Source organism: Labrus mixtus, unplaced genomic scaffold (genome assembly GCF_963584025.1).
Source record: "Labrus mixtus unplaced genomic scaffold, fLabMix1.1 SCAFFOLD_62, whole genome shotgun sequence".
Lineage (NCBI taxonomy): Eukaryota > Metazoa > Chordata > Actinopteri > Labriformes > Labridae > Labrus > Labrus mixtus.
This window is the reverse complement of record NW_026870147.1, coordinates 114,764-122,500: the sequence shown is the minus strand read 5'-3', so window position 1 is coordinate 122,500 and position 7,737 is coordinate 114,764. Positions and strand designations below refer to the sequence as shown.

Sequence of the window (7,737 nt, the reverse complement as noted above, 5' to 3'; positions counted from 1 at the left end):
AGCTAGCCCCCCCTGATCTTTAGCCCCTATTATTGTTTTGTGAGCTATACTCGCTGCTTTGTTTTTCCAAATAAAGTCCCTAATGGTCTTTGAAATCTCCTTAAAGGCCCACTCCGGAAGCGTACAAGTACTCAGCGCATGATTCACTTTGGACAACACGAGAGCATTTGTTACGGCTACCCTTCCTCTCAACAATAGACCCCTCGCTTTCCACAAATTCAATGTTTTTTTAATTTTACCCACCACCTCTTTCCATGTTACATCATCACATTCATTCTCATTTTTCCCCATATTCACTCCCAACACTTTTCTTCTCTCACACACCGTTTTAAATCCCCACTTATTAACTAGATTGGATTCCTTACCTAGTAACATAATTTCTGACTTATTTTCATTTACTTTTGCCCCAGATGCTCTTTCATAAGTTTGTACATGTTTTAATATCAATTCTATATCCTCCTCTCCTTTTACCATTATATTCACGTCATCTGCATACTGTATTATTTTTACGTTTTCCTTACCTATACCTTTTATGTTTACGTCTTCCGATATCAGTGCTGCCAGCGGCTCTGCTACCAAGCTGTACAACAGCGCTGACATCGGACATCCTTGTCTCACTGACCTTGATATTTTAAAAGAATCAGTTAGTTCCCCGTTACATTTTATCTTGCTTTCCGCTCCTGTATACAACATATTTATCCATTCTCTCATTCTCTCCCCGAATCCAAACTTCTCTAACACCTTCCCCATGAACCCGTGATCTACTCTGTCAAAAGCTTTATTTAAATCAATCCCTAGCCATATTCCCCCCTCCCCTTCCATATCCCTGACCGTCTGTTTTATTGAAATGATTGAGTCTGCTATGTCTCTGTTTGGTATACTGTATGATTGTGTTTGTTCTATGATTGTTCCTATTACCTCCCTGATTCTATTGGCTATTGTTTTCGCTATGATTTTGTAGTCTGTGTTGAGTAGGCTGATTGGTGGTTGATCTGTAGTTGTCCAGATTTTTATTGTCCCCCTTGTTTTTGTAAAAAATAGTAACCACCCCTTCCCCTAAACTTTTTGGTATATGTTTCACTTTTTCCATATATTTACTCAATTTGTTCACCAAGGGCACCAGCTGCTCTTTGAAAGCTTGGTAGAATTCCGCAGTTAGGCCATCGCTCCCAGGACTTTTGTTTTTGTTTAACCCCTCTAAAGCACTTCTGATTTCTCCCTCTGTAAACTCACAATCACACCACATTTTATCGTCCTCGCTTATTTTTTTCTTTAAGGCACCCAAAGCTCTGTTCACACTCACGCTATCACACTCCTGTCTCGAAAACAGGCTTTCATAATAGCCCTTTACTATTTCTAAAATTCCCTTCTTATCTGTCACACTTTTACCTGCTTCATTTAATAATTCGTTTATTTCTGTTCTTTTTTGTTTTTGTTTTTCCAGACCTAAAAAAAAGGCTGTACTCCTCTCCCCCTCATACATATATTGTATTTTACTCCTAATGGCTGCACCCCTACTCTTTTTAAGTTCAATCACTCCCAACTGTTCTTTTAAATGTATGTATTTTTCGACATCTACATTATCTACACTGTCAAGCGATGCTATTTCCTCACTTAGTTGTTTTCTCAAATTCTCTTCCTTTCTATTTTCTCTCCACTTTTTCTCTTTACTATAATTGATACACTTTTTTTTAATTCTGACTTTTACACTATCCCACCACACATTCATATCTTCACTCTCATTCCACTCATATCCCACATCATTCAACAATCTTTCCATACTTTTCACAAACATTCCATCATCCAGCAAGCTTGCATTAAAGCACCATATCCCTCCTTTACGTACATTCGTTTCTTTTCTAAACGTGATTTCTATTCCAGCGTGATCGCTCCACATATTAGTTTTATATTCAACTTCTTTAATCCACCTCACTACCTCGCATGTCACCAACGCATAATCTATTCTAGATTGTTTTAATCTATTCAGTACAATTTGTCTCCTGGAGAACACCCTCTCCCATGGATGTAGCAATCTCCAAATATCAATGCATTGTTTCGTTATCATTATATCTTTAAGTGTCCCCCTGCTCACATCCCCCTTAAACACATTATTTTTTGACACATCGGTGGGTGTCATCGCCACATTAAAGTCACCGATTATTATACAATTCCTTTCCCACCATTTGCTTATTGCAATGAAGAATGTTTTCCTTTCTTTTTCTCCATTCGGTGCATATATATTTATGATTCTTATATTTTTCGTTTCATACACACAGTCTATTACTATTATTCTTCCTTCTTTGTCTCCATAAACCAAATTTACCCCTGTTACCCGACCCGTTTTGACTAAAACCGCCACTCCTCTCGCCCTCGACGTGCCATTGGAGCAGAAAATATGGCCCACAAAGTCTTTTTTTATGTCTTCCACCAGGGAATCATCCCACCTGGTCTCCTGCAGGCACAAAACGTCATTCTGCAAGGAAAGAATCGCATGTCTTTTTTCTTTGTTCCTTAGTCCATTCACGTTTATCGAAAATAAATTAAAGGCCATTATCATAAAAATAAAAACAAAAAAAACGGATTTACAGGGGTTATTGTCAGTCATTATTTGTCCTTACATTTCAATTTTTTCACCAACTTTTTTCGTTGTCCAAGACTTAGTCTTTTTTGCGCACTCGCCAGTTCACTCACATCCATTTCGCTGTCCGTTTCATTGGGACTGGTGCTTTTACCCGTATTATTTAGCGTGATTTTTCTCCCTCCCGCCTGTCCAACACCACTCTCAGGCATCTCCCTCCCCTCTGTGCTCATGCTTACCCCCGGGTCTTCTGCCACGTCCCTTCCGTCTCCTTTTTTCCCTCTCTCGCTCGTTTTTCGCTGCTTCTGCTGTCCTCCCTCTCCAGCCAGCTCCGGCGTCTCCAGCTCGCACTCTGACGCCCGTTCTCCTCCGCTCTCTCCGCTCTGCTCCATTTCTCCGTCACTGTTCTCGTCTTCTCTGATCTCCTTCCTGCTTGCTCCGATCACCTCCTTCTCCTCCGCCTCCTCCTCGTACACCTCCTCCGCCTCGTCTTCATCCTCGTACACATCCTCCACCTCGTTCTTGCTTTCCTCTCCGTTCACACACTCACATTCATTTTCTCTTTTTTTACAGTTTGTGCATTTTGTGCTGTTCGCGCTGCACTCTCGCGCAAAGTGTCCCTGCACCCCACAGTTGTGGCACATAAATTCTGGACACTCTCTCAGGATGTGTCCCGGCTGGATGCACATCCTGCACACTTTTTGTTGTCTATCATGTATTACTCTAAAGTATTCGTTCCCCATCACAGTGTTAAACTTTGTGGAGTAAGGGAGTGACTGTACCTGGTCATTAAATCTGACCCGGACAAACCTCGTTCCGTCAGCTATCATTGTTCCAGGCCACATTCTGCGTTTTATTGGTGATGTCGGTTTCACTCCCCATCCCGTCAGCTTCCAAACTATTTCTTCATCTGTGATATACGCTGGCAGGTTTAAAAAAGACACCACCAGCTCATCATTATTTAGTTCTCTCGCCACGACTCTGGTCTCTCCGATTTTAAATCCATCCAGCAGCCTTTCCTTTCCTTTAATGTTGCTCACCGTCACCTCCAGTTTTTCAGGTCCCAGGGTTCTGCACGCCAGCAGGCCCCCACAGATCATTTTTATGTTGCTCATGACGTGATTTAGAGGAACTTTGTCTCCCACCATTTCAATGTTTAGTGTTAGTTTTCTCTCAAAAGACACTTTTGCTTCCTCTTTTTCTGCTCTCTCGCCACCTCTCCCATTCTCTGCATGCGGAGCAATCAGCCCGCCGCTCCTCTCTCTTCCTCTCTCTCCGTCATCCATTCCGTTCCCTGTTTCATTTGCCGTTTTCATCCGTCCTTTTTGTCCGTCGTTCTTCTCGTTGTCGTTTAATCCATTCCTTTGTTTCAGTGCCATGTTTGTTTGTTCACGTTGTTGTCCGTTCTCTTTTCCTTTTTCCATCTCTCCAGTCCGTGGTCCTGTCATCTTTGTGATCCGTCCGTGTGAGTTTGCTCGCGACATACGAGCAAACATTCACAAAAAAACAAAAATTCTTCACAAAATTGTGGAAAAAAAACAGGAAAAAAAGATGAAAAGAAAAACGATCCCCCTAACAGTCAGTGACTGCTGGGGGACATTCACTCACAATCTGAGGTATTTAAATAAATCCAAAACGCATCCAAAAAACAAACAAATTAGTCCAGCTGTCCTGCTCAGTACTGACACGTCAGCTCTCCTTCAGCACCACACAAACTCTGACAGCAAAAGGGGCGTGTTCAGGGTGGTATGGCCGTAAGCTGTTATTGTGTGCAGAAAGGGGCCTTTTAAAGATGTCATGCCCTTGATTCTGGCTGAATTTTTGGACATGTGAATATGTCTCTATATGATAAAAAAAAAACATATGATCAAAAAAATGAAAAAGCTTACAGCACCTGGTATTCCCAGGCGGTCTCCCATCCAAGTACTAAACAGGCCCTACCCTGCTTAGCTTCCGAGATCGGACGAGATCAGGAGTGTTCAGGGTGGTATGGCCATAAGCCATTATTGTGTGCAGACAGGGGCCTTTTAAAGATGTCATGCCCTTGATTCTGGCTGAATTTTTGGACATGTGAATATGTCTCTATATGATAAAAAAAAAACATATGATCAAAAAAATGAAAACGCTTACAGCACCTGGTATTCCCAGGCGGTCTCCCATCCAAGTACTAACCAGGCCTGACCTTGCTTAGCTTCCGAGATCGGGCGTGTTCAGGGTGGTATGGCCGTAAGCCATTATTGTGTGCAGACAGGGGCCTTTTAAAGATGTCATGCCCTTGATTCTGGCTGAATTTTTGGACATGTGAATATGTCTCTATATGATAAAAAAAAACATATCATCAAAAAAATGAAAAAGCTTACAGCACCTGGTTTTCCCAGGCGGTCTCCCATCCAAGTACTAACCAGGCCCGACCCTGCTTAGCTTCCGAGATCGGACGAGATCGGGCGTGTTCAGGGTGGTATGGCCATAAGCCATTATTGTGTGCAGAAAGGGGCCTTTTAAAGATGTCATGCCCTTGATTCTGGCTGAATTTTTGGACATGTGAATATGTCTCTATATGAAAAAAAAAAAACATATGATCAAAAAAATGAAAAAGCTTATAGCACCTGGTATTCCCAGGCGGTCTCCCATCCAAGTACTAACCAGGCCCAACCCTGCTTAGCTTCCGAGATCGGGCGTGTTCAGGGTGGTATGGCCATAAGTCATTATTTCGTGAAGAAAGGGGCCTTTTAAAGATGTCATGCCCTTGATTCTGGCTGAATTTTTGGACATGTGAATATGTCTCTATATGATAAAAAAAAAACATATGATCAAAAAAATGAAAAAGCTTACAGCACCTGGTATTCCCAGGCGGTCTCCCATCCAAGTACTAAACAGGCCCTACCCTGCTTAGCTTCCGAGATCGGACGAGATCAGGAGTGTTCAGGGTGGTATGGCCATAAGCCATTATTGTGTGCAGACAGGGGCCTTTTAAAGATGTCATGCCCTTGATTCTGGCTGAATTTTTGGACATGTGAATATGTCTCTATATGATAAAAAAAAACATATGATCAAAAAAATGAAAACGCTTACAGCACCTGGTATTCCCAGGCGGTCTCCCATCCAAGTACTAACCAGGCCTGACCTTGCTTAGCTTCCGAGATCGGGCGTGTTCAGGGTGGTATGGCCGTAAGCCATTATTGTGTGCAGACAGGGGCCTTTTAAAGATGTCATGCCCTTGATTCTGGCTGAATTTTTGGACATGTGAATATGTCTCTATATGATAAAAAAAAACATATCATCAAAAAAATGAAAAAGCTTACAGCACCTGGTATTCCCAGGCGGTCTCCCATCCAAGTACTAACCAGGCCCGACCCTGCTTAGCTTCCGAGATCGGACGAGATCGGGCGTGTTCAGGGTGGTATGGCCATAAGCCATTATTGTGTGCAGAAAGGGGCCTTTTAAAGATGTCATGCCCTTGATTCTGGCTGAATTTTTGGACATGTGAATATGTCTCTATATGAAAAAAAAAAAACATATGATCAAAAAAATGAAAAAGCTTATAGCACCTGGTATTCCCAGGCGGTCTCCCATCCAAGTACTAACCAGGCCCGACCCTGCTTAGCTTCCGAGATCGGACGAGATCGGGCGTGTTCAGGGTGGTATGGCCATAAGTCATTATTGTGTGAACAAAGGGGCCTTTTAAAGATGTCATGCCCTTGATTCTGGCTGAATTTTTGGACATGTGAATATGTCTCTATATGAAAAAAAAAAAACATATGATCAAAAAAATGAAAAAGCTTACAGCACCTGGTATTCCCAGGCGGTCTCCCATCCAAGTACTAACCAGGCCTGACCTTGCTTAGCTTCCGAGATCGGGCGTGTTCAGGGTTGTATGGCCGTAAGCCATTATTGTGTGCAGACAGGGGCCTTTTAAAGATGTCATGCCCTTGATTCTGGCTGAATTTTTGGACATGTGAATATGTCTCTATATGATAAAAAAAACATATGATCAAAAAAAATGAAAAAGCTTACAGCACCTGGTATTCCCAGGCGGTCTCCCATCCAAGTACTAACCAGGCCCGACCCTGCTTAGCTTCTGAGATCGGGCGTGTTCAGGGTGGTTTGGCCGTAAGCCATTATTGTATGCAGAAAGGCGCCTTTTAAAGATGTCATGCCCTTGATTCTGGCTGAATTTTTGGACATGTGAATATGTCTCTATATGATAAAAAAAAAACATATGATCAAAAAAATGAAAAAACTTACAGCACCTGGTATTCCCAGGCGGTCTCCCATCCAAGTACTAACCAGGCCCTACCCGGCTTAGCTTCCGAGATCGGACGAGATCAGGCGTGTTCAGGGTGGTATGGCTGTAAGACATTATTGTGTGCAGAGAGGGGCCTTTTAAAGATGTCATGCCCTTGATTCTGGCTGAATTTTTGGACATGTGAATATGTCTCTATATGATAAAAAAAACATATGATCAAAAAAAATGAAAAAGCTTACAGCACCTGGTATTCCCAGGAGGTCTCCCATCCAAGTACTAACCAGGCCCGACCCTGCTTAGCTTCCGAGATCAGACGAGATCGGGCGTGTTCAGGGCGGTATGGCCGTAAGCCATTATTGTGTGCAGAAAGGGGCCTTTTAAAGATGTCATGCCCTTGATTCTGGCTGAATTTTTGGACATGTGAATATGTCTCTATATGATAAAAAAAACATATGATCAAACAAAATGAAAAAGCTTACAGCACCTGGTATTCCCAGGCCGTCTCCCATCCAAGTACTAACCAGGCCCGACCCTGCTTAGCTTCTGAGATCAGGCGAGATCGGGCGTGTTCAGGGTGGTATGGCCGTAAGCCATTATTGTGTGCAGAAAGGGGCCTTTTAAAGATGTCATGCCCTTGATTCTGGCTGAATTTTTGGACATGTGAATATGTCTCTATATGATAAAAAAAAATATATGATCAAAAAAATGAAAAAGCTTACAGCACCTGGTATTCCTAGGCGGTCTCCCATCCAAGTACTAACCAGGCCCGACCCTGCATAGCTTCCGAGATCGGACGAGATCGGGCGTGTTCAGGGTGGTATGGCTGTAAGCCATTATTGTGTGCAGAAAGGGGCCTTTTAAAGATGTCATGCCCTTGATTCTGGCTAAATTTTTGGACATGTGAATATGTCTC

At 42.7% G+C, this 7,737-nt stretch overlaps 9 non-coding genes and 5 pseudogenes across 9 annotated transcripts; all 14 read right to left on the bottom strand.

Annotated features, from left to right (window-relative positions):
• Window positions 1–4,460: 4,460 nt before the first annotated feature.
• On the bottom strand, window positions 4,461–4,579 carry LOC132964352 (5S ribosomal RNA). Its single transcript, XR_009669334.1, has one exon. It is a non-coding gene; the product is annotated as a 5S ribosomal RNA (ribosomal RNA).
• Window positions 4,580–4,701: 122 nt separating this feature from the next.
• LOC132963975 (5S ribosomal RNA) lies at window positions 4,702–4,810 on the bottom strand (annotated as a pseudogene).
• Window positions 4,811–4,931: 121 nt separating this feature from the next.
• Window positions 4,932–5,050, bottom strand: LOC132963919 (5S ribosomal RNA). Its single transcript, XR_009669168.1, has one exon. It is a non-coding gene; the product is annotated as a 5S ribosomal RNA (ribosomal RNA).
• A 122-nt stretch (window positions 5,051–5,172) lies between these two features.
• On the bottom strand, window positions 5,173–5,281 carry LOC132964697 (5S ribosomal RNA; annotated as a pseudogene).
• Window positions 5,282–5,403: 122 nt separating this feature from the next.
• LOC132964351 (5S ribosomal RNA) lies at window positions 5,404–5,522 on the bottom strand. The gene has a single exon (XR_009669333.1). It is a non-coding gene; the product is annotated as a 5S ribosomal RNA (ribosomal RNA).
• A 121-nt stretch (window positions 5,523–5,643) lies between these two features.
• On the bottom strand, window positions 5,644–5,752 carry LOC132963974 (5S ribosomal RNA; annotated as a pseudogene).
• Window positions 5,753–5,873: 121 nt separating this feature from the next.
• Window positions 5,874–5,992, bottom strand: LOC132964670 (5S ribosomal RNA). Its single transcript, XR_009669633.1, has one exon. It is a non-coding gene; the product is annotated as a 5S ribosomal RNA (ribosomal RNA).
• Window positions 5,993–6,114: 122 nt separating this feature from the next.
• Window positions 6,115–6,233, bottom strand: LOC132964285 (5S ribosomal RNA). Its single transcript, XR_009669272.1, has one exon. It is a non-coding gene; the product is annotated as a 5S ribosomal RNA (ribosomal RNA).
• Window positions 6,234–6,355: 122 nt separating this feature from the next.
• On the bottom strand, window positions 6,356–6,464 carry LOC132963970 (5S ribosomal RNA; annotated as a pseudogene).
• A 121-nt stretch (window positions 6,465–6,585) lies between these two features.
• On the bottom strand, window positions 6,586–6,694 carry LOC132963928 (5S ribosomal RNA; annotated as a pseudogene).
• A 122-nt stretch (window positions 6,695–6,816) lies between these two features.
• Window positions 6,817–6,935, bottom strand: LOC132964479 (5S ribosomal RNA). The gene has a single exon (XR_009669454.1). It is a non-coding gene; the product is annotated as a 5S ribosomal RNA (ribosomal RNA).
• A 121-nt stretch (window positions 6,936–7,056) lies between these two features.
• Window positions 7,057–7,175, bottom strand: LOC132964340 (5S ribosomal RNA). The gene has a single exon (XR_009669324.1). It is a non-coding gene; the product is annotated as a 5S ribosomal RNA (ribosomal RNA).
• A 121-nt stretch (window positions 7,176–7,296) lies between these two features.
• Window positions 7,297–7,415, bottom strand: LOC132964615 (5S ribosomal RNA). Its single transcript, XR_009669583.1, has one exon. It is a non-coding gene; the product is annotated as a 5S ribosomal RNA (ribosomal RNA).
• Window positions 7,416–7,536: 121 nt separating this feature from the next.
• LOC132964443 (5S ribosomal RNA) lies at window positions 7,537–7,655 on the bottom strand. The gene has a single exon (XR_009669420.1). It is a non-coding gene; the product is annotated as a 5S ribosomal RNA (ribosomal RNA).
• Window positions 7,656–7,737: the final 82 nt, after the last annotated feature.